A 23,821-nucleotide genomic window follows, 5' to 3' on the forward strand; every position below is an offset into this window, starting at 1 on the left:
AAACCTCCTTCAGTGGAAACCTTTCCATGTCCTTTCTTCAGTGGCCTCCCTGGGTCTAAAGCTGGGGCAGGCCTGGGGCACAGAGCCCAACAGAGGACAGGTGAGCTTGGGGGGATCAGCCAGGCCTGTGCCTGACTAGGTGAGGCCCAAGGTCCACGCTCCAGGGCAGGAGAGTCTGAGTGCATGTGATGTTGGTTGCCCCTGCCCTGTGTGAGGTATTAGCTCTTTTTTTTTTTTTGGTACTGAGGTTGGAACTTGGGTCCTTGTGCTTTTGAGGCAGGTGGCAGAACCACTGAGCTAAATTCCCTGGCCCAATGAGTAAGGTATTAGGTCTTTTTTTTTTTTTTTTTCTGTGCAAGGAACACCTTAGCTTTAAATGCACACAGGCTCTGGGCTCTGTGGCCTCCTGGGAGCACCAACCACTGAGTCAGTGTCAGAAGGCAAGTCCTGCTTCTAGGCTCCTGGTCTGGGCAAGACTGCCACCCCCTCTCTGGGTCTTTCCTTTCCTAGCCCTGTGGCACACACCTAACAGCTCCCTACTGCTGCAGAGCTGGCTGCCTTTGGGGACATTCCTGTGAAATGACCTGATAGGTCTTGTCACACCATTGCCACAGCCTCATCAGTGGCCAGTACAACAGGCCCTGGGGGCTGGTGGCCAGCCTGGAGGCAGTCCTCCCCCACCCTGCCCTTTGCTCCTCTGCACATTCCTCCTTATCCTGGGCCTGGCTCCATCACTCCATCGCTCCTCAGGGCTGAGACCTCGCCTTTTCTGGATCCCAGATTAAACTTCCAGCAAGAGGAGCTCCAGTGGCACAATCACTTAGCAGGCAGTACTTATATAACTTCTAGCAAGATCTACTCTAGTGGAATATAAACGTCTGTTTTGGGCCTGGTGACTGCCCTCCATTTGGGTGTGACCTCTGATGATGGCTATTACACAGTTAAATTCCTTCCTAGAGTCAGAAGTATATATCGGTGGCTGCAATACAGAAAAGACCACCTGAAGTAGAGGGTGCCCCAGAACCCCACCCCACCCTCTGACCCTGTTCTCCCAATTCCGGGCACTTTTGTCATCACCTCCTTCTTTGGCTTAAGGCATTACCAGCCTATGTTTAAAATGTAAAGGGCTGGAGATGCCGGGACATGTAGCTCAGTGGCGCTGCGCCTGCCTGGCAAGCGCAAGGTCCTGAGTTTGATCCCTAGTACCAAAAAAAAGGGGGGAAAAAAAAAGTAAGATGCTACCTAGGACACGTGGAACTAGATTATTATGGTTTGGGTCTAGATGTCCCCCCAAAGCCTCATGCCATCATAGGTGGCTTTTTCAGAGGTGGCTGAATCTAGAGTGTGTGATGCTGGGATTAAGGCATGTGATTACCAATCCAGTACACTGGTTTGGTACTGCCCTAATCCCCGGTAGTCTGAACAAGATAAAAGCGGCATAAAGACATGGTTAAGGTCTTTTGTTGCTTTGCTACTGTCTGTCTGCCATGAACTGTTGCCCCTCTGCCATCCTGCCTTGGAGCCAGTGGATTATGGACTGAAACCTCTACGAACTGTAGGCTACATAAATATTTCCCCCTTTAACTTTGGGTGTTGGGTATTTTGTCTTAGCAATGAGAAAAGTAACTAAGACATAGACTAATCCATTCACAAATTAATTAGGTCTGTTTATCAGAGAGGTGTGGTGCCCAGGGGTAGCACAAGGCATATCTACCCTGGGGAGCATTTCATTAACAAGCACAGGCCAAACTGGAGCTCCATGTGGAGTAGGATGCAGGGTGGGGCAGCAGGACCCAGGCCCTTGTAAGAGTATTATAGGCAACTAAGTTAGACAGAAATTAATATACAGTCAGAGAGGGATGGCGCTCTCAAGAAAGTCAACAAAAACAACAAAATAAATATAAAGACATCAGACTTATGGCTAGAGGTGCATGTAAAGACCAGGCCTCAAGATACAGAGGCAATGCCCAGGGCTGCATGCCTCCCTAAGGGACAGGTAGTAACTTGGCATTATACTATAATTAGCACCATCTGGTCCAGGAAGTCCAGAGAGGCATCAGTGGCCCAAGTAGGTGACCAGAGCATCTGGACCCATCCCTTCCCCAAAATGCCTTTATTCTTTCCATGTACCCTTGCCACGTGACCTGCTTCCCTATTGGACCAATATTAGCTAAGCCGCTATACTTGTAATCCTATAGGTTGATTACAGTTTGACCTACACTGTACCCACATTGTGACTTGGCTGTCACCTCAGCCCCTGACAAAGGGCCTTGGTGGCAACCCCTCAGGATCCCGCCTGTCTCTCAGGAGCAGTCTGTCAACAAATCTTTCCTATTCTTTCCTCCATTGTTCCTTAAAATTCATCCTTCAATTTCAGGGGACACAAACTCGGCACATCTAACGTCTAAACAGGTTGGGAATTCTATTTTTCCTATATCAAAAGCAGGAGGTGGAGAGGAGGGATGGCCTCCTGGAGGTTCTCACCTGCTCCTATGTGGGGCCCCTTTGATGCTGCCGTGGATGGACAGGCAGCCTGGACAGCAAGAGTGCTGGACAGGGAGGCAGGCCCTGGGCCCAGGAAAGAGGCTTTGTTCCCATCAGCTGGGCAGTCTCAGGACCTGCTTTCCTTCCCTGGGCCTGTTTCCTGCTGTAAGATGATGGGCCGGGGGTGGGAGGGTGGTGGACTGGACCCACTCAGAGGACTCTCTTTGGTGAGAATGTGCTACAGTGATCTAAGATAGCCAACTCCCTTTGGGGCAGCCCTTGATCTTCCCGGCTGACCTGGGACTGTGCTCTGGCCTCTCAGGGAGGCTACGGCATAACTGGTGCCCTAGCTCTCTCTACCATGGGCCTTCTTGCCCAATTCCACATGGAACCTCATTTGAAGCTCAAAGAAAGAAAATGAAGCTGGAGGTGCTCTAGGCCAGGACTCTGAACCGCAGAACCAGTCCTTCTGGTTCTAACTCTGCAGCTGCTGCAGGCTTCAGGAGCCCTTTCCCCAGGCAGGCAGCTGCAGGAGGCCATGAGCAAGGTGACTGGTTTGCTGCTATTTGCCCTGGGGAGAGCAGGCTCGATCCTGCTGCTCTGGGCTCAGGGGCCAGAACAGGGTAGCAGCTGACCTGAGCTCTCCAAGCACCCAGAGGAGCCTTCCCTGGGCCTCGGGAGCCAGAGTGTGAATGAAGGACAGAGCCCTGCAGGCCTGGGGGTGGGGACAGAAGCCACAGAGGCTGTGGGCCACCCAAGCACGCGCAGATTGTCATGCCCAGATTTGCTAATCGAGGAGGCACTTAGGTTGCACAGGAAGCCATGAGTGGGCAAAACGGCCATCAGTGACCCTCTGTAAGTACTTAGTCTCTGTGGTGCGTCATGTGTCCTTCTGAGATTTACAGAGGATGTTGGCCAGCACCGGGTGCCCTCGCTGGAGGCGAGGCATTTGGCCTCTCATGTTGTTATGAGGAGACTTGCTTTTTTGCTTGTGACTTCCCCCAGAGTAGGAAAGCCTGTCATATTCTGAGTTTGCCTTGTTTTTGTTTTTAAATGGAATTTGGGATTATCTTTTCTAAGTTCATAGGACAGATATACCTTTGGTAGAAAAAGCAAAAGTCTGAGACAGAGCCCTCTGACGACCAGGCGTTTCCAAGTCACTTGCCAAGGTGGTCAAGGAGCCCACCGAGGTCTCAAGTCGTCCCCTTGCACCTTAGATGGGCTCATAAGAGCTCTGTTTCCCAGGGAATTGGGGCACCGTGTGCCCAGAGAGGGGTGTGATCAGAGCCATGCCTGACCCCTGTACCCTTGCACCAGGTGTAGCCCACCCCAAGTACCGAATTCTAGACCTGAGATGAAACTATGAATAGTTTCAAGCAATTCCTTAGAGAACCACAGAGGCCAAACAATCTGCTATTTGGGATAGGTCTGGTACTGTGAGTCCTCCTAGGCTTATTGAGCACAGATCTCCGGCATTCTGAGAGCCTTAGGGTCTCTTCTGGGAGGGCTCTTCCAGAGTCGCCTCCTCTGGAAGCCTTTCCCTCAGCAGTGTGGGCTCTTCCTCCCCGCCCTTTCTTTCTCTTACTAGGTCCCATATTGTCTTATTTATTCCCTTTGGGGGCCCTATCTCATGGGCACTGTAACTACCTTTGTGGGACAGGACAGGAAACAGACCCAGAGACATTACATGAAGTCACTGACTTGAGTCACCAGGAAGAGGCAGCAGGCCTGACCCTGCTGACTCTGCTTTGTTAATCTCCACCCCTCACTGTCTCCTGCTGTGCTTATGAAGCTTCCTGACTGCTTCTCTTCTGCCTGAACCTGAAGATAGAAGCTACATTCACCTGTTTCTCATGCTTGACTTAGTCTTTATTGTTCTTTTTTTTTTTTTTTTGAGACAGAGTCTTGCTGTGTAGCTTAGGCTGCTCTTGAACTCACTATGTAGTCCAGGCTGGCCTCAAACACACAGCAATCCTCCTGCCTCAGCCTCCCAAATTCTGGGATTATAGGCATGTGGTACCACGCCTGTTTTTTTGTCCATTTTTATAAAGTTCTGTTAGAAACCATATTCCTGAATTGGTTTTTCTTCTCTTTTTTTTTTGGTATTGGGGCTTGAACTCAGGACCTTGCACTTGTGAGGCCGGCAGTGGCACCACTGAGCTAAATCCCCGGCCCCCAAATTGGTTTAAATGTAGAAATTCCCTGGACCGGACCAGTCAGGGCTGACAGCCTCAGGGATGAGTCTGGGGCCCAGAGTGGGCAAAAGCACAAAGCCGCTGGGTAGCAGATGGTGGCTGAGCTTGTTTCTGGCAGGGTCAGGCCCACACTCATGTTGCTTTCCATTCCTGTGGCAGAGTCCCAGCTCTTTCCCAGGGTAAGTGCTCGGCCCTGTTTCTCGCCCGTTTCTCCACGAGCGCTTTCTCCCGCCCCTCCTCCAGCCACCCAGCCTTTGTCCTTAGAAGCCAGGTCCCCGTCTGTGGTCTGTATGTGGCCCTCCCAAAGTTCCCTGTGCTGGATATTTAATCCCTGGGGCAACAGTGCTGAGAGTGTTTGGGCCACGAGGGCTCTGCGCTCATAGATGAATTGATGTCCTTCTCACGAGAGTTTATTGGGAAAGTGAGTTCACTGTGCTCTTGTTCCCTAGCACTCTTGGATTTCCGCCTTCCGCCATGGTTTAATGAAGAAAGAAGACCCTTGCCAGGTGTGAGCCTTCAACCTCAGATTTCCCAGGCTCTAAAACTGTGGCCCAAATGAAGTTCTATGGTGCATAAATTGCCCAGTCTCATGTATTATGTTATAGTAACACAGAGCAGGCTAAGACGCCAGGAAACACAAGCTTCCCTGTAACCGTACCTCCCACTTCTCACCTTAGCCCTCCTGGGGCTGGGCTGAGCTCCGAGGAGGACAGAGCTGTCTCCTCTTTCAGAAGGGGCAGCTTCCCAGGACTGGGCAGACAGCCCACCCTGAACACAACTGCTGGCTGTGGCTTTGGAAGCTCCCATTCCCTGTGGTCTGCCCCAACCTGCTGACTGGCCCACTTTCCACCATGGAGATTCGCAAAAACAGCTCTCTCTGAAGCCCCTGGGGGCAGGCTGCCAAGTGCCTGTTTATAAGGTTTGCTGGCATCTTCCCCATGGCCCGAGTCTGACAAACCACTGGTGTGTGCTGGGCCTTCCCACTGATGGTCTGGAGGGCATCCTCCGGGAAGAGCACCTCAGACCAGTCCGTGCTGCCTTCTGCACCAGGATTCAGTGTCTGTGGGCTGAGTGTATGAGAAATGCAGTTTTTCAGAGCCTTGGGCTCTTCCCTGCCTGGCCCTGCCCAGGAGCCTGCACAGAGGGACACTCTGACAGAGGGGAGCAGGTGCAAGAAGCCAGCCGTCCAGTCCTCCTGGGCCCTCCTTACATCCCAGCAGCCTTTTCCTCTCCTGTCCCTGTGCCCAGGCCTCTGCTGCCTGCTCCCTCCTGGCCCCGCCAGTTCCACCCTGCTGCCCTGCTGCTTGGCTGGTGCCCACTAGCTCCTGCCACTGTCCCTCCTAGCTGGGCAACTCTGTATACCTGGAGACTCTCGAGCTTCCAGCCAACCTCTGAAGGGAAGCAAGAAGTAGTCCTCCTCGGCCTGGAGTCAGTGTGGGAGGCACGTATAGGCTCTATATGTGATAATGGTTCCACGTGCCCTGCCAGGGAAGGGGACATTGTTGCCATTCTTAGGGGTGGTACGCAGAGTGGGCTTTGCCTTGGCTGGAGAACCCCTGTCCTCTGCCTTCCTTTTGCCTGACCCATCCCAGATAGTGCAGACAGTTCACGAGAATCCGTCTGTCCCCAGAGGACTGGAAGGACCATGTGGGCCCCATACTCCCACGCTGCCACACTCTACGGGCATGCACTCCTGCCCAAATCAGTGCTTCCAGAAGGGCTGGCTCCTGGTGCCAACCTCCTCCTGGTTCTCTTGTCACTAGAGTTCCCAGGCGTGCCACCCGGAGCCTAACCCTATCACCATGACCGCTGCAGGGAAGCCTGTCTGCAAAGGGGGCCCTTGATCAGCCTAAAGGCTGCCATCCCCACTACTCAGTTCCCATGGGGCTGAGAACCAGGCCTGTCGGACCTGGGGGTCACACAGCCCTGCACTTGTCCTCTACTGCTAGAGCCTGATTCCCCACCCCCAACTCCAGAACCAGCTGAGGGAAAGACCCTGAGCAGAAGTGCAGAGACAGACCTCTGGCCTTGGTGTTCGATGCCCAGAAAAGAGCAAATGGGAGATCCCTCTCTGTGGGGCCCTTGCATTGTGGACGCGTGACCTCACTGTGCCTGCTGTCCCTTGGGCCCACCAGGTCGGAGAGCCTGCTGGGAAGCCTGAGGTATGTGAGACAGGATCGTGCTCAGCTAGGCGGCTCCTGACCTGGGTCTGACACTGAGTTTTAGAGCCAGAGTCTATGCCAAGTCAAGCACAGTGAAAGGGCATCACTTGGGCCTGGGACCCAGAGGACGCCCCATAAATACTTGTAGGATGAATACATGAGGGGTAGGTGAGGGGAGCCTCCTGTGGAGGATCCTGGTGGCACTGGTTTGGCCCAGCAACAGCAGGAAGTGAATGCAGGAACTGCAGAAACAAGCCTCATTCCCTGGCCAAGGACCCGGGTCCGGATTGGGCTGTTTCAAAATCCCCCGGGAGACGGGGTAGGTTGGGCGCGCATGGGAATGCAAGCTTCTTCAGGAACGTGGAGTTAGCTCTCTGTCCGGGGGCGGGGGGGGGGAACCTTGGCACCTTGGCACCCAGTCCCCACCCCGGGAAGCCAGAGTCTGTAGTGGCGGTGGGGACCTTACCTTGGCCACTCCTTCTGGGCAGCTGGGCCTCACGTCCTCCAGCTGCAGGTCGGTGCTTGTCTCCAGCCCAGGAAGTGGTGCTCCCTTTAGGCAAAAAAGAAAAAGAAAACCTCAGTACTTTCCTCGGCCAACCCCTTCTCCCAGAGGTTCCTGGTTGGTGTCGCCCTGCCTTGTGGGCACACAGCCACCCTCCCCCCGGCAGCTTACTCACCGGTGTGCCCAGAGTTGCCAGCTGTGTGGGGGACTCGAGGGCCCACACCTGTCTGCTAGGCACACGGAAGGCATGCCCTGTGGGGGCCAAGGGCTCGGGGGTGCCCCAGCCTGGCCTTGGCCAGCTCCCTCCTCACCAAAGGTGCTGGTGGGCTCAGCGTGGAATGCACATAGGTGCTGACCTGCCCTGCTTGGAAGGTGACAAGATTCTTGGTGGGAAGCTGCTTCTTTGGTGCCCAGGGGTGTCCAGCCCCTGGTAGCTTTGGCTCTCACCCTTGGGATCACTTCCTATCTTGGCATCTTGCTGTGTCTCTGTCCCGTGGACCCAGAGAGGGGCTGGGCCTCCCCCAGGCAGCAGCTGCCTCTCAACCTGCTTAGGCCATGTGCTCGGTGTCTCTTCTGCCCGCACCCAGCAGGGCCCGGGCCAACCCAGTATCAGTTCACCCTAACTGCTGTCAAGTTCTGCATGGGCTCTGTCCTGGCCCTGGCGACACACCCTCACTCTCTCACTGGCATGTGGGGCCACACCCCGCACAGAGCCACCTACCTGCACGGGCCTGCCTAAGCCAATCCAGCCTGGCTCTTCAAATGCCGCTCTGACCCTAGAAGCCACTCCTTTACAGAAACATTCCCGTGAGAGGCCCGTTCAAATTCAAAGCCAGCCCGGGGGAGGACTCCAGTCGGCAGGGAGGCAGGGACCGGGCTCCCCTTCTCTCCCGAGACCTCCGGAGGACACTGGGGCAGCCGGATCACCATGTCTGCTGTGGCACTCTGCAGGCTGCCGTCTCTCCCCAGGCACCTCCGGCCCCCTCCACCGTGCCTTCCATGTCCTCAGGGGGTGGTGGCAGATTCCTAGCAAGTCTCATCTTCCTCCACGCCAGCCAGCCGCCGCTGAGGTAGGGAGGGGAGAGCTAGAAGGGGCGGGACTCAGGTGCAGCTCCAAGTTTTCAGCTCCCAAAATAATCAGATGTAAAAGGGAAGGAAGAGGAGCTGTGGCGGGCGGTGACTCAGTGGCAGTGGGCCGGCTTAGTCACCTGGGTGGCTGCTTGCGGCTCCTGGCATGTCAGGAAGGGAGAGCGCCCTCCCCCATCCGCTCTCGGAGCCTCTCTGAGTCCAGGCTCCCCAGCAGGGAGGCGGCGGCCCCTCCTGCCTGGCCCTGGCCGACGGCCCCGAAGCCCGGCCTTGGCCGCCCTTCCTCCACCTGGACCACTGGCTCACTTTAGGATTTCTCCATTAAATCCTCAGGCAGCGACCTGCTCCTTTGGGGCGAGAGCTGCTCCAACGTTGCTTGGCAATTTTGATATCGTCGTGGGTTGCCATGGGGAGGAGGGTGATGTCATTGACACAGAAAAAAACCCACTGAATTTACAAATCAGCTGGGCTGGAGCTATTTATAAAAACACGTTTTTCCCTGCCTTCCCCTACTGAGGGGGAGGGAGAGGAAGGGCGGCCAGCCGAGCTCAGGGGGGTGAATTACGAGATACTCTTGTCTCCCCAGCAGGACCTCCGTGGCCCACCCCCAGGCCCCCCAGGTTTGAAGCTGCAGGACTCAGACTTGGCAGGTGCTGGCCACAGCTGGGCTGAGCTCCGCTTTCGGAGTCTCAGCTGGTTTTGCCGTGAAGGGCAAAGAGTAGCCTCTGGGGTTGGGGGAGGGGACGGTGCCAGGCAGGGCGGGTGACAGTGTTCTGGTTGGCAGGGACCAGGAGCCAGCCACTGTACAAGGCCCCTTTGTTTCCTGGCCATGATCAGAAACAGGGGCATTTGTTGGAAAGTAGTCTGAGCTCCTGGAAGTGCCCCCACCACCAGCTGCCTCCAGCGCACTCAGGGACGCCCCGCCTGGGAGTGTCCTCCCTGCCATGAGCCTCAGCTTTTCCCTCACTGCCTCCTGGTCTCCTCCCTGTGCCCGAACCCCAGTCTTGGGCCCCTTTGTGTTCCTGCCCTGCTTGTGCCCACCACTCCTGCTGACACACCTCCTGTTGGTGGCTCTGACCTGCAGCCTGGCTGGTGCCTGCCCAGGACCCGTGTCCTGGCTGCCCCGCTACAGGCCATCTGACTGGCCAGGCCTGCCCCTTGGCCCCTGCTTCCGACAGCCAGGTGGAGAACCTCCCACCTACCCCCAGCCAAGGTGGCACGAGGTGTTATTTTTGAAAATTCTTTCTTAATTTTTCCCACAGTGAAATAATGGGATGTTTGCTTACAAGCCCAGGCACTGAGTTTTCACAGAACTGAGTTCACAGCCCAGCCCCACCCTTCAACAGTCGAGAGACCTGTGGCTTAACAAACTGAACCTCGATTTCTTCATCCATACAATGGGAATGATTTTACGTGGCCCACCAGATTTGGGATTTTAATGAACAAAGCTCCTGGCACAGGAACTGCTAATCCCAAGAGCTCATAAACATTAATTTTCTTCTCTGCTGGCCGTATGACACCAGTTACTCCTCATTCTTATCCATCTACAAGTTAATCTCCCAAAACCATGAGCCCTGTCACTTCCTGTCCAAAGGTCTCAAACAGCACAATAGACATTTTGAACAGTATCGGTGTTCACTGTCATGGCAAGAAACAAAAACTTCAATTAAACATAAGCTATTTCCCTTTAACTTGGTTATCAGTTCCTTTTGGAGTTCTCTCTCTCTCTCTCTCCAGTATCAGGAATCGAGCTCAGGACCTTGAGCTTGCCAGGCAGGTATAGCACCACTGAGCTACAATCTCGGCTCTCTCTTTTTTGTATATGAACATAACTTTTGTGAGTAAACTTACTTGCAAATATCCACCTCTGCTCTGTCTTACTAATGATCCAGGAAATGCAAACTAAGACAGAATCAGGGAAAATATGGTAGGTGGGAGAGCAAATTGGTACAATCTACTTGGAGGACAATTTTGCAGTCTTGATCAAAATTTCTCAACGTGCCTCTATGTGATCCAGAAAATGCACTTCTAAAAATCCATGTTAAGACTTAATTGCACATGGGATCAAAGATACAATGGTACTTCAGATCACAAACTTAATTCGTTCCATGATTCTGGAAAAGATGGCCACATTCCTGTTCATGCAGGAAAGATGGCTGTGGTCATGTTTGTCATTTGATGCAGAATTTGTAAAAACAAAATTTTGCCAAATGCTTGTTTTCGAACCAAATTGTTTGCAAACAAAAGCATTTGTGAACTAAGGTACTACTATATTTGTATAAAGGTTTTTTTTATTGTTGGTGACTTCAGAAGAGCTGGAAGATAAGAAAGTGTCCACTGACAGGGGAATGGTAGTACCGGGGAGCTACTCCTGCATGCAGCAAGGTACACGAGCCTGAAAACCGCTCCTGCAGCGGTCTGTGTTGGTTGGCCAGTGTAATTGAGAAAATACCAAGTTGTTGGACAGTGTGACAGTATAATGGCATATTTGCTAAAAATAAATGATATTTATACATCTCTATGTTTAATAACAAACTCTTCATTGTATTGTAGTTGATGCTGGGATGGGAATGGAGAAAGGATCTTTCCCTTTTTGACTTCTTATACTTTTACATTGTTTGAAATTTTCAGTGAATGTTTTCTATTTAAAAAATATAAAATTAAAAATAAATAAGAGTTTAAAAATCCAAAATTAGAAACTTATACAGAAACTCAAAGCCAGGTGTGGTGGCCCATACCTGTAATCCCAGCACTTGGGAGGCTGAGACAGGAGGACTGCCCCAAGTTTGATGCCAGCCTAGGCTTATATAGTGAGTTCAAAACCAGCCTGAACTACCTAGCAAGACCTTTCTAAAAAATAAATAAATAAAACAAAAAATAGAAATAGAAGCCCAAGAGCTGTGAAGAATACTTTAAACTTGTTTGAACATTTTCTCCCATGAATTCCATTTTAAGGCAATATGGGGAAGTGAAAAATAGTTTTTTTCCCTTATATCTTCTAAATTTCCAGAAATGATGTGTTTTAGATGGAAAGGAAATATGAAGATGTGAAGAAACTACAGCAGCAGACAATTTATTATATTAAATTTGAAACAGAAATTTATTCAGATAATTGCCCTAATGACAGCCTTCCCTCCCTTCCCCCCCTCCCTTCCCCCCCCTTCCCCCTTCCCTCCCTCTCTCTGTGGAATCATATAGGGCCTCTGTCCTGCTAGACAAGCACTCCACACTGAGCCACATTACCAGACCAGATAATAATTACGATTGCTCTCTTTAACAAACATAACATCTCTAAGTTTCTGCCAGTTTATGAGAAGCAGCAGAAGTTCCTGAAGAAACAGTCAGCAGTCACAAATCAAGAAAAATCATGTTTTCCAGATTTTTGCTACATTGTCTAGCAGCTAGAGATAACAGCCAATGCATGAAAAGAACAGAGAACAAAACAAACCACCTCCCCCCGCTCTGAATCAGTCAGCTCCCTAGCTATCGTGCCAGCCTTGAAAATCAAGTCCAGCACTGATGCCAAGGTAGTCCTGGCGACTGTGAGCAGCAGAATCCGCTCTGGTCTCCATGCTTTCTGCAGGACTACAGGCGCTCCTGCCACCTCCACCCACCACATCCCTGCCTGAGGACCAGGAAGATTCTGATTGGCTGGCTCAGTCACGTGCCCCCTCTCACTTCTGCTCGGGGTGGGTGTGTCCTAGAGATGGTGCTTCTCATCACACATGACGGGTGCTGGGGGCCAAAAAGCAGCCAGGGTACCACAGCATCTATGCCACTTTTCCTAATCATCTTCAATTCCCGAGAATGGCAATCAGCAGTCACTGATTCTTTGATTCCTCTGGTTGTCAGGACTGCTGGAAACTGGTGACCTGTGCAGACTGACCCCAGTTCTCTACTCTGTCACGCTGCATGACTGCATGGTGTGGTGAGGGCATCTGCAAACAGACTTGTTTCTCTTCATGGGTTGTTCTGGGGGGGTCTGCCGGCCTGCAAACACTTGCCTGCTTGCTGCAGGGGCAGCCTCAGAAACTGGTAGTCCTGAGCCATGGTGTTCCCTGTGCCCCCTCCAATGGAGTAGCCTCTCTGCCAACCCTGCTCCCCAGCAGGAAACCCAGCACGGTGCTTTGTAAACTCTGTGGAATGAATGGATAATCATCTGAAGAGGTTCTGGGCTGCAGCCACCCTTGCTTATGAATCACAGAGGTGAGAGACTCTAAGATCATCTGCCCCACTTCTACTGATGCCAACTGCAGCATCAAGAGATAAAGTGACTCAGCGAAGCCACAGAGGAAACTGGAGGCAGTCAGGGCTGGAATTCAGCTGTCCCGGGTAGCTCCTTGCCTGCCAATCGGGCCCATTCTAGTAGCAAGCTGAGTGCCATGTGTCTGTAATTTGGTCAGCCAGTGGCTCCTGCAGACGTTTCTGGCTTTGAATCTTGGCTCCCAGGGAGCTGCAGCAGTGTGAGCCAGCCAAGCCACTGGCCTTATGATTTCTCTTTACTCTCTTCTGTTTTTGTGAATGAACATAAACTTGTAGACCCACAAGAAATTTGCCTTAGCTTTACCATTTCCATGAGTTGGGCTCAGCGAGACCAACTGCATACATCAAAACTGTCACTCTACATAGATTAGAAAAAATCACTTGGGGATGTTAATGATGAAATGCTAAAATTTTCATAAGCCAATGCTTCCCAACTTTTCCAAAGTAGAAATATTTAGAAACAAAGTCTAAGGTTCCAGTGTGTTGAAAACATTTGCTTTTACTGCCCAAATTTCCTAGATCTTTAGCTTTCCCCCACACCCCTTGCCCCCCTTCTTGTAGGTCTTTTGTGGCCACCAGGCCTGTCTCCACCTGCCTGTACTCCTCAGGGCAGGAAGGAGGAGCAGACACAGCCAGCCTCGCCCCAGTAGCCAAGCCAAGGCCAGCTCTGCAAGGAGGGGCTTGGGTAACAGGCAGGTGTTGCCTGGAGCCCTGCCTGTGTCACCCTGGAGCCAGCTTACCTGGCCTCCTGAGGGCCACCTGCCCCTGCTCCAAGGTCGGTCCTGGAGTCCTCAGAAGGAAGGAGGCTCCGGGCCTTGTCAGTGAGGGTGGACTGTGTTCCCTCCTCTGGCCCTGCTCCTGCTTCCTCTCTTTGGGGAAGGTGAGGCAGCCCGAAAGGTGTGGATGGCTGTGGCTGGGGCTGCTTCCACTGAGCCCCAAAGGAAGAGTGTCTCCAACTGTGGCACACCGGAGGAGTGCCCGGAGGGACCGCTTCAGCTGACCTGCAGGACCCGCTGCCTGGATCAGGAAGCCTGCTGCTGGCTTCTGTCCGGAAGCACAGAGGGGAAGGCGAGGGCTTCCCTTGTACCCGCTGGGGCTCAGCGCCTCTGCCTGCCACTGGGCAGGGGAAGGGAAGCCTTGAGGCAAAGACAGGGCTGTTCTCTAGAAGCCAGCTGCCATCCCGGTGTCCACCCCAACACCACACCCCCTGGGGCAAGAAGGGAGGGCAGCAGGGCATGGGCCTGAGGCGGCCACAGGTGGGCGCCATTCTGTGAGGATTTCCCTTCTTGTCCAGTCTCTAGTCAGGAAATGGGGGACACGTGCCAAAATCTTGCCAGGATTGAGTCCCCCTTTCAGGGGACCTTCCTGTGGACCTGCAGAAGGGTTTTCCCTCAGGAGAAATGAGATTTTTCACGTAAGTGAGTAAGAAATGAAATTCTTTTTTCTGGGACCAGGTGTGTGGAATTGTGGAAATATTTGCTTTCATTTGGTGTGGTGGCACATGCCTGTGACTGCAGCTACATGAGAGGCTGAGGCAGAAAAGTTCCCAATTGAGGCCAGCCTGGGCAACTTAGTGAGACACTGTTTCAAAATAAGAAGAGCTGGGGATGTAGCCTCGTGGTAGAGTGCTGCTTGTCTAGCATGTGTGAGGCCTTGGATTCAAAAGTACTGGGTTTCATGAGACAGAGATGGCAGCAGAGAAAACCCTTGGTGAAGTATCTCATTTACATCAAGCACAGTGTAGCCAGGCTCCTTCTACCTGTTATTTTGCCAAATCCTTGGCACACTGTGAGGTCATTATTATTATCCCAGGTGCACAAAGGAGGAGTCTCAGGCTCAGTGTCTGAAGAACTTGCCCCAAATGAGTTAGGAAGTGACAAAGCCAGGATTGGGGTGCAGAGCCCTGGTTTCCGTGATGATACTTCATGGTGGAAGCAGAAACTTACTGGGGAGCTGTGACTTTTCTGGGTGACGCTGCTCAAATGGCTCCAAGGGAGACACTCAGTCAGGGTCTGAGCACACCTGCTTCGATCAGGGTTGCTGGAAGGGAAGTGGCTGCCTCTGGGCTGGGCTGTTGTGTCTGGGGACAGCAAGGCTGGGACTGGGACCTCAGCAGTCACCTCTCTGTCCCGAGCACTCAGGCCCGCAGAGGCCCACCTAATGACTCCTGAGCAGCACGCCTGTCGGAGCAGGGAACAGGAGGCACCGCCAACACCTGGAGCTGAATGAAAAGGAAAAGCCTTTCCACAATGAGACGGGTGCCCCTCAGGTTCTTGCTGGCGGCCTTAGAAGTGAGTGAGGCAGCTCTATGGGGCCCAGGGGTTAACTCTCGGTAACAGACAGCCTCAAGGCCAGGGAGAGCAGAGGCATCAGCTGTGGAGCCCACGTGCTGACTTGCAAGTGTCCTCTTTGCAGCAGAGGAAGCGATGGGCCTGTGATTCCAACCCACTGCACCAGAGCACAGCCCTCTTGGCACGCCTCAGCTTGTGCACGGAGTAAGCACTGTGCAGCGCGGTGGTGGGTGGCCTTGCTGTGCTGCAGTCTGGCACAGCCTTGGTACCTGGCAGTGTGTGTGAGGAGAGGGCTGTGCACTATGAGACGGACTTACTTTGGGGTTTGGAGGACAACTCTCACTGCAACCACCTTTCTAAATCCCTGTCATCCCCCTCACTGGCTGAATGAAACCCAGTTTATTTGCACGTGCGCTTCTGCCTGTGTGCTCAGGGAAGAGCCCTTCTCCAGCCCCAACCCCTGGCATGAATCTTGATCAGTTTAAGGCAATCTCGGTAACTCCCTTCCCTTTGCCAGGGACTGGCTTAGGCCCCAAGTAGGTGACAATCTGGCCTTGAGACAGGAGGGTGTGTGTTGGCTGGGAGGGCTTATGACAAATGTTTTCTTCGTGCAGCTTCAAGTTGCCCTGAACCTGGTAGTCAGTGGGGTCCTCGACAGGGCCCAGTTTGAGGACAAAGGCCTGTGTGCTGAGGATGGCAGAGTAGAAGGGTGCAAAAAACCTGAGTCCTGCTTGAATTGCTGAGCTCCAGGCTTCTTGTCATGTGGGACAGCAAGCATCCTTATCCCTTGAGATTTTGGATCACCTTTCTGATTTTCACAGCTCCAACCCCTGCCATGTGCTTTGGGGACACCCCAACCACGCTGGCCCTTACTTTCTGAGTGTCCTGCCCCACACCCAGCCCCATTCCTTGGGTTCCTGTGCAGGGCTTTCCTTGAGGTGTCTGCTTGTAATGGACTTGTTTCTCTCACATATTCTCATAGCTTTAAAGCGATTGCATCCTGTTTCTCTAAATTATAAACTCCCTGAAGGGAGTAAGCATACCTCACATTTGTGGAGCCAGTAGTAGAGCTTCATAAATATTTATTGGCTAAGCTTTTTTTTTTTTTGCCACATTCCAAGATATTATTTACTGTCCTGGAGGGGATAAATGAACACATTTCAACAAAGAGCAAAGCAGGTGGCTACTGGTTGCAGCTAGAGGACAGAATAAGAATGTCAGGCATCTACCTCAATTGCTGGCTCCAACTGCCTTGGGCCTCTCCCTGGGCTGGGGGAGAGCTCAATCTGCTGCTTGCTATAAGGCAGGAACTTTCATGCCTGTCCTTTTGTTAACCCTTGTATCAGCCCTTTGAGACTGGAGGGCCACACTATGCAGAGGGAAAGCGAGGGCAGACTGAGCTGCTTTGGTAGGCAGCTGCTAACAGCAGATCTGGGTTCGCACCCAGACTCTCCAGTTCCTGAATTTGGGCTCATAGGTCTTCCTCCATTTCTCTTTTCCTTTTTCTGTCAAGTGAGTGGTTATCTTTTATTCATTGGCTCAAGAGAGGGACGTAGCAGACCCTAAAACAGAAATAGTTCTGAAAGCGTGAGTTCAAGCAGGCAGTTTCAGGAAAAGATGAAATGTCCTGGCCTTAAGCGAGGTCAGTTGGCCCTGCTCCCTAAGGCTGAAAGCCATTTCCCTTGGTGGGGAAGAGGAAAGGAAGTGGGGGAGAGGAGTGAGATGCATGTGGAGGTGTCTAGTGGGCAGCAAGAGCCTGCACATGCGTCAGAGCCTAGGGGACCTGAGAAGACCCCACACTCTGCAGAGGCAGTGCAGCTGCGAGGCAGAGGTGCTTCTGACTGAGCTGCCTTCTGGGCTGAAAACTGAGATGGATGCATCGTCCTGGCATGCTGCTATATGGCTGATCGTGAGACTGTTTTAAGGCTGTTATGGCATACAAAGTGCTGCCGAACTGGCTGATGGACAATGACTCCCAGCTCACGGCACAGACTGCTAGCCCTCTGTTCAGGCTCACTTCCGTCTTCTGCATTCTCGCAGAAACTGGCAGCATCTGGACCCACTTGCTCGGTTTTGTGCCATTTCTCTTTTCTGGGAATCCTGATCACCCTCACACCAAATGTGCACTTGATGGCCCCTCTGCAGAAGGCAGTTTTAGGGAGCAATGCTCTGCCTCAGCTTCTCCTGGCTCTTCCACGTTGTTGACTGTCATTCAGAGAAAGTCTCCCAGACTTTCCCCTAACTGGGCCATCTGAGGGTTGCTCTACTGATTATGTGGAGCTTGGGCTCCTGGCTCTATTGTTCCTGCTGCTCCCCCAACCTGGCCTGACAGACTTCTTGCTGGCTGTCCTGCAGAGCAGCACTCCTGGGATGGGGCCCGAGTTTGCTCACCATGCACTATCATCAGGGCCCACAGGGGGCCGTGGGGCTGGAGCTTCCAGGCTGTGGTGGACATGGCCAGGGGTGCTCTCCATGCTGCCCTAGGTCCTGAGCACGTTGTTCCTGGAAGATGTGACACAGCTCCAGTCTCATCAGATCGTCCACGGCCTGGTGGTGGCAGTGGTCTTTGCTCCATCTGTCAGGAATTCCCCTGTGACTGATGACCTCTTTCTCTGTGCTTTCCCAGCTGAGGGGTAGAGGAGCAGCTTCCCAAATGATTTTTTTTATTTTTTAAACTTGTGGTCCTGAAGATCAAGCCCAGGGCTTTGTTCATGCTAAGCAAGCACTGTACTCCACAGAGCTACATCCCTAGCACCCTTTCCCCCCCAGTATTTTGAATTAGAGTCTACTTCAGTTGCCTTGGCTAGCCTCGCACTTGAGATTTTCCTGCCTCAGCTTCCTGAGTAACTGGCATCACAGGCATGTGCCTCAGTGCTTGGCAGTGTGTGTCTGGTACCAGGAATTGAACCCAGGGCCTTTGCACTGAACCATATCCCAGCCCTTTTATTTTGAGATATGGTCTCAACTACTAAGTTACCCAGGCTGGGTTCGAACTTAGGATCATCCATCTTAGCCTCCCAGAGTGCTGGAATTATACTCCTGTGCCACCACACCTGGCTGGCTCCCAAGTGTTTTTTTTAAGGTGACTTTACTTCCATGACAGGAGCCTGAGTTGTGTTTCTAGAAGAAATCTCTTGGAGAATTAGTGGCAATCAAGCTTCAACTCTCTTTGACTACCAGGCAATAAACTCCACTTCTGTACACTGTCTGGAGCAGGGTGGTCAGCCTAACCAGGATGCTCCCCTTGCTTAGCCAGACAACTAGTAGCCCTCACAGAGACAGTCCTTTGGTGCCCGTGAGGTGATCATACCCCCTCCCCGACCATTCTGGGAATAAAAGGACTGGTACTCCTTGCAAGTTTTTTTCCCCCTCTTCAGTACTAGGGGTTGAAGCCAGGGCCTTCATATCGAGTTACATTCCCAGCCTCGGCCCCCCTTTTAGAGACAGGGTTCTTGCTATGTAGTTCATCCTGGGCTTGAACCCATTGTGTAGTGAAGGCTGGCCTTGAACTCACAGGGATCCTCCTGCCTCAGCCTTCTGAGTGCTGGGATTACAGGCAAGTGCCATGCCTAGCTTTTGAGATAAGATCTTGCTTAGTGGCCCAGGTTGGCCTTCCTTAAACTTGAGATCCTCTTATCTCAGCCTCTGGAGTAGCTGAGATTATAGGCATGTGCCACCACTCCCGGCTAGGCTATCTATTTTTTGTAGCGCACTTTTCAAAGCTAGTTACAATCTGATCCCATCTTTCTAGAACATGGATCTACTTACACAGCAGGCAGAATAAAGCCAACAACTTTTACATAGCCTAGTAAATCATTTAAGTGTGTTCAGGCTTCAACAAATGAGTTCCACCCTCCACTCCAGCAGAGTAATGTAAAATTAAAATGAGGGAAGACGTGATACTTACTGCTAAGCTTTAAAAAGAAACCTGCAATCACTGCTATGTATCTTGATGCAAAGACTATGACGATAATAAAGTGTAGAAGACACTTGACATTCGAAAAGAAAAAAAAGATATTAAAGTTCCAATCAATTAGCTGAGATCCCAGTCTCCCCAAGAGGTTTCCAGAGAACCTCAGACTACTACACCTCAGAGCAAAATCGATACCAGCATCTAAAGTATCTGTGCTTTTGTTCTCAACACTCTAAAGTGAGCACTTGGAGTATTATCATTTTATAGAGGTTGACATTGGCTCAGAGAGGTTAAGTAATTTGTTCAATGATACACAGTTAGGATTCAAGTCAAGGCGTTCTGGCTTCAAAGGTAGCATTTAGGGCCGGGAATTTAGTTCAGTGGTTCCACCGCCTGCCTTGCAAGTGCAAGGTCCTGAGTTCGATCCCCAGTACCAAAAAAAAAAAAAAGTAGCATTTATAACTGCCATTGTAGTGTCTGGTTTGGCACCAGAGGCAGGGAGCCACCCCCTAAGCAGGCCCTGGGGCTTTGAAGTATACACACCACTATCCAGGTATAAGAAAGCAGAGTCTGGGCCGGGGATTTAGAGCAATGGTGCCGCTGCCTGCCTTGCAAGCACAAGGTCCTGAGTTTGAACCCCAGTACCCCACCCCCCAAAAAAGAAGGCGGAGTCCCCCAGAGAGGTCACCTGATATATGGCTGGAGAGGTCAGGCACATACAAGAACAAGGCTGAACAAGTACAGGAATGGCATGAGGGGCTATGGGGGCCACTCCCAGGGGCCCACACTGTGGCACCTTGGCCACCAGTCCACGTTCGAGGAGACTGAAGGTGCCTGTCTCAGAAGCCCCAGCAATGCGTCTTATCTGCTAGATGATGGAGCCCTCTGGATCTGGACTCTTCTTCCTGGTAGCTAACTTGTGCTTCCTCTGCCTGCCTCATATTTCTGCAAACCTGACCTGTCTCCTTGCTGGATCTCCATGATTCACTGCACTACACACTCTCACCCTTAGCTGTCATCTTTTTTTTTTTGTACTGGGGATCAAACTTGGGTCCTTGCGCTTGCGCAGCAGGTGGTGAAACCACTGAGCTAAATCCCCGGCCCAGCTGTCATCTTCAATGAGCCAACTTCAGTAAAGCTTAGGTGGGTCACCCTTTTAAACTTTATTATAGCATCATCAGATTTCTTTCTTTTCTTCTGTTTGGTATTTGGAGACAAGGTCTCCTTGTGGTCTAGGCTGGGGAATCTTCCTGCCTCAGCCTCCTGAGTGTTGGGATTATATGTACGTGCCATCATGTGCAAATGAGATTTCTTTATAATTTTGTTTAAAATGCAGAAACAAGCAAATGTATATTCTTTTTTTTTTTTTCAGTGCTGAGGATGGAACTCAGGGCCTCACACTCGCTAGTCAAGTGCTCTACCACTGAGCTATACTCTCAGCCCTTTTTATTTTCAGACAGGACCTCGTCCAGGCTGGCCTTGAACTTTCAGTCCTCCTGGCTTACTCAGTCTCCTGAGTAGCTGAGATGCACATATGCTACCATGTCTAGCTTCTATAGCCATTTTTTCATCCATAGGTTTTAATTGATATTTATTTTTATGAAATGTCATCCTCATGTGACCAATTTCAGAACCAAAGCAATTAAATAAAATGTATCACATGGCCAGGCTAGTACAATGAAACTACTCTGAAATTCTAGCATACCTTAATCCACCTATTTCAACTGAATGTGAGCCGGAATGAAACACACAGGAAGCAAAGCACACACTGTGAGCTGAAAGCATGCTGCGCTGTAAAGTCTGAGGAAGCAGAGGGCAGGACATAGCTCGGTGGTAGAGCACTTGCTCCCTCATGCGAAGCCCCCTGTACTTCAACCCCAGCACCAACACTACAAGAAAAAGAAGTCTTTAAAGGGTGTGCAAACAATGAAAGCGAGACTGATTCCAGCCACATCTAGGGGCTGGGATAGACTTTTTTCCCCACCAAGACTCCAATGTAACTAGTCTCTCACCTTGTGGCTGCCTTTTTCAATACTTTAATTCACTTATTTTGGGGAACTATGTGCTAGTTTCTGGGAGTGCTGAATATAAAAACCAAGAGACACAGTCCCCTGCTCACAAGGGCTGAGCTGTCCTGGGAGAGGCTGAGGTGGCACAGGACCAGGGCTCAGCCCAGTGTCGTGCGCCCCCCCGGGCCTCTGGTTAGTATGTGCTGATGGGAAAACTGTTTATACAAGTTTAGCTTAAGTTCCTCTCTGTTCTTTTCTTAATCATATAAAGCCAGTTTATAGAAACCCAAGTTTTTATACTCCTTCTTTTTACTTCTAACACTGCTTTCATATTTAGATGCTCAAGTTCCCAAATCTCCCAGTCTTAAAACAAAACACACCAAACACAGATTAGGCTTTTCTACTTTTTGTTTTTTGTTTTTTTTTTTGGTACCAGGGATCAAATTTGGAACCTTGTGCTTTCGAGGCAGGCAGCAGAACCACTGAGCTAAATCCCCGGCCCTTTGTTAGTTTTTTGAGACAAGGTCTCACTATATAGCCTAGGCTGGCCTGGAACTGGTGGCAATACTTCCGCCTCTGCCTCTTCAGTGCTAGGATGACAGGCATGCGCCCCCACACCCAGATCAGGCTTTCTACTTTTTAAAACAGAGGGAAAACGATGACAAAAACATGGCCCAGGAGTTCAACCGCCAGTGGGGTGGGGTGGGGGGCAGAAGTTCTTAGCCTGTATCATCCCAGTACACATTAAAAAGAGAGAAAGAAAAAAAGGCAATACATGCACGTGGTCAAAGAATTCAAAATGTTCATTAACGTTCAAATTGAAAAGTAAAAGCCTTCACGTTTTCCTTCAGGTCTACTTTTATATCCAACCCCCACCCAGCTGTTAACTTTGAATGATAATTTCTGGTTTATTTTGCATTTTATTTAGAAATGGAGTTGAACATCTCATGTATATTGGTGGTTAAAATGTTTTAGTGGATTGGTCGAGTCCTTTGTCTATTTCTATTGGTTTTTAATTTTTAAAAAATGGTTTCTGTACTTAGGGTGAATAGTATTATTCACTCAGGCATCGTTCTAAGCACTGAGGTTAAAACAGGAAACAAAATAAACCTTAAGGAGCTTAATTTCTGGTAGTGGGATACAGAAAAAACAAGACATACATTCACGTGCACATGTGGGATGGTGGTAGGTGCTATGGAAAATATAAACGTTTAGGGTAAAAAGGGATTGAAAGTAACAGTGGGTATGTGGGGTATAGTGTTGAGGAGAATGGACTTTTCTGATAAAGTGTTGATCTGAGCAGGCACCTAACTAAAGGGAAGTAATTATCCATATGATTATCTGGGGAATAAAAACTTGGGCAGAACTGGCAAGCAAAAAGGCGACAAAGAGGGAAACAGGCTGGCCTGTTTGAGGAGCAAGGAAAGGGCAGCAAGGATCAGACTGGCCAGTGTTTTGTAGGCGATGCTAGTCTTTGGCCGCACGAGATGGGAAACCACTGAAAGGTTCTGATGTGGCTGGAGATGGTGGGTGAAGCAGCCATGAGACTTGAGATAATGCAGATGGAAGACAGCGCAAGTACAGTTGGCTCCATGTCTGTGGGCTTTCTATCCAGATTCAACAACTCTGGTTCAAAAAAATGTTTAAAAACTGCATCTGTATTAAACACATACAGTTTTTTTGGGTACTGGGGATTGAACTCAGGACTTTGCGCTTGTGAGGCAGGTGCGGTGCCACTGAACTAAATCCCTGGCTAAAACACATTTTTAAAATCACTATTATTTTAAGAATATAGTATGATGACTACATAGCATTGATATTTATTAGACATTGTAAGCATGTGGGATGATGTATCCAGGTTGTGTGCAAACACAGCCCCATTTATATAAGGGACTTGAGCATTTTCAGATGTGGGTATCCTGGGGGTCCTGAGGATCCCAAGGGAGGACTAACTTTTCCTAGGTGAAGTTTATGGTGCTTTTCATTGTGTGGAGGTGGCCCTGTTATTTAATTTTTTAAATTTATTATAATAGCAAACTTGCTTATATGTTTGCTTTGTATCTTGTCAAAAGTTTACAAAATCATCTATTTTTATATTTTTCTATTTAAATTTTTGAGCCATCCAAAGTGGTTTTCAGGAAAAGCATGAAACAGCTGTACAGGTAAAGGGTTGAAGCTCAGTCAAGCTCTGGGGCACTTGGAGGTACCGAACCCACTGGAGGAAGGGGTCTTTATCTAACTTGCACACAGATGCTCTGTGAATCAGTGGTGGCACCGGAGAGAGTTCAAGCTGTACTAATGCACTGCTTCAACACCAGTTATTGAATAATCCATGTCTTCCCATACTGATTTGAAATGCTACCTTTATCCTACTCAATATTCATAACTCTTTGTTCTTGGTGGAATAAAAGACCCCATTAAGGTTGAAGCTCACCATATGAAATTTTTTTTCAAATGCACCTTCCTCACTAGTGTTTAATTTTAGGAGCCTGATTAGAAGGAAATTATTGCAAAGGAAGGTCTTCACTGTCAAAGGCAATGGAAAAGCATCTCTTTGCTGTCTTTGCTTAAAGACTTCAGCCTAAAGACATCAATCAACAAGAGTTATTTCAAAGAGTCTTGTGCTAAATCCTCTAAAAGGCTTCCTACCTACCTTGAGATAAGCTCAACCAATAGTCCAAAGTCCTCCTGTTGCAGGAAAGCCTTTTGGTTTCCAGATTCAGGTCTGGCATCAGTTAAGAGTGCTCCGATTTGTGTGGAAGGTTTTCTATACAACTGTCCTAAGAGGATGAAGCTAACAGTGAGAGTGAATGGTGAGGTGCTATATAGTCCATGGTCTCTTTTCAAATGAAAGTGAAAAATCTAACCTTTTGCCTGTGTATCTTTTTTCTCTAGGTCCAAGGTTATGCTAATTTC

General features: G+C 50.4%; 1 protein-coding gene across 3 annotated transcripts in view; it reads right to left on the reverse strand.

The window, feature by feature from the left end:
• The window catches only part of Pak6 (p21 (RAC1) activated kinase 6), a 33,462-nt gene extending 24,601 nt beyond the window's left edge, over positions 1–8,861 (reverse strand). The window contains exons 1-2 of one of the 3 annotated variants that reach the window (XM_004861541.4): positions 8,065–8,861; positions 7,308–7,391 (exon numbers count right to left, since the gene is read on the reverse strand). The gene's annotated coding sequence lies outside the window, so the exon portion shown is untranslated. Of the gene's footprint in view, positions 1–7,307; positions 7,392–7,518; positions 7,760–7,790; positions 7,956–8,064 lie in introns of those variants that run through there. The other 2 variants (XM_004861544.3, XM_004861543.4) reach the window with 2 other exon arrangements.
• Between the last annotated feature and the right edge of the window lie 14,960 nt (positions 8,862–23,821).

Source organism: Heterocephalus glaber, unplaced genomic scaffold (genome assembly GCF_053883595.1).
Source record: "Heterocephalus glaber isolate CG9 unplaced genomic scaffold, H.glaber_assembly_v1.0 deba00000809, whole genome shotgun sequence".
NCBI lineage: Eukaryota > Metazoa > Chordata > Mammalia > Rodentia > Bathyergidae > Heterocephalus > Heterocephalus glaber.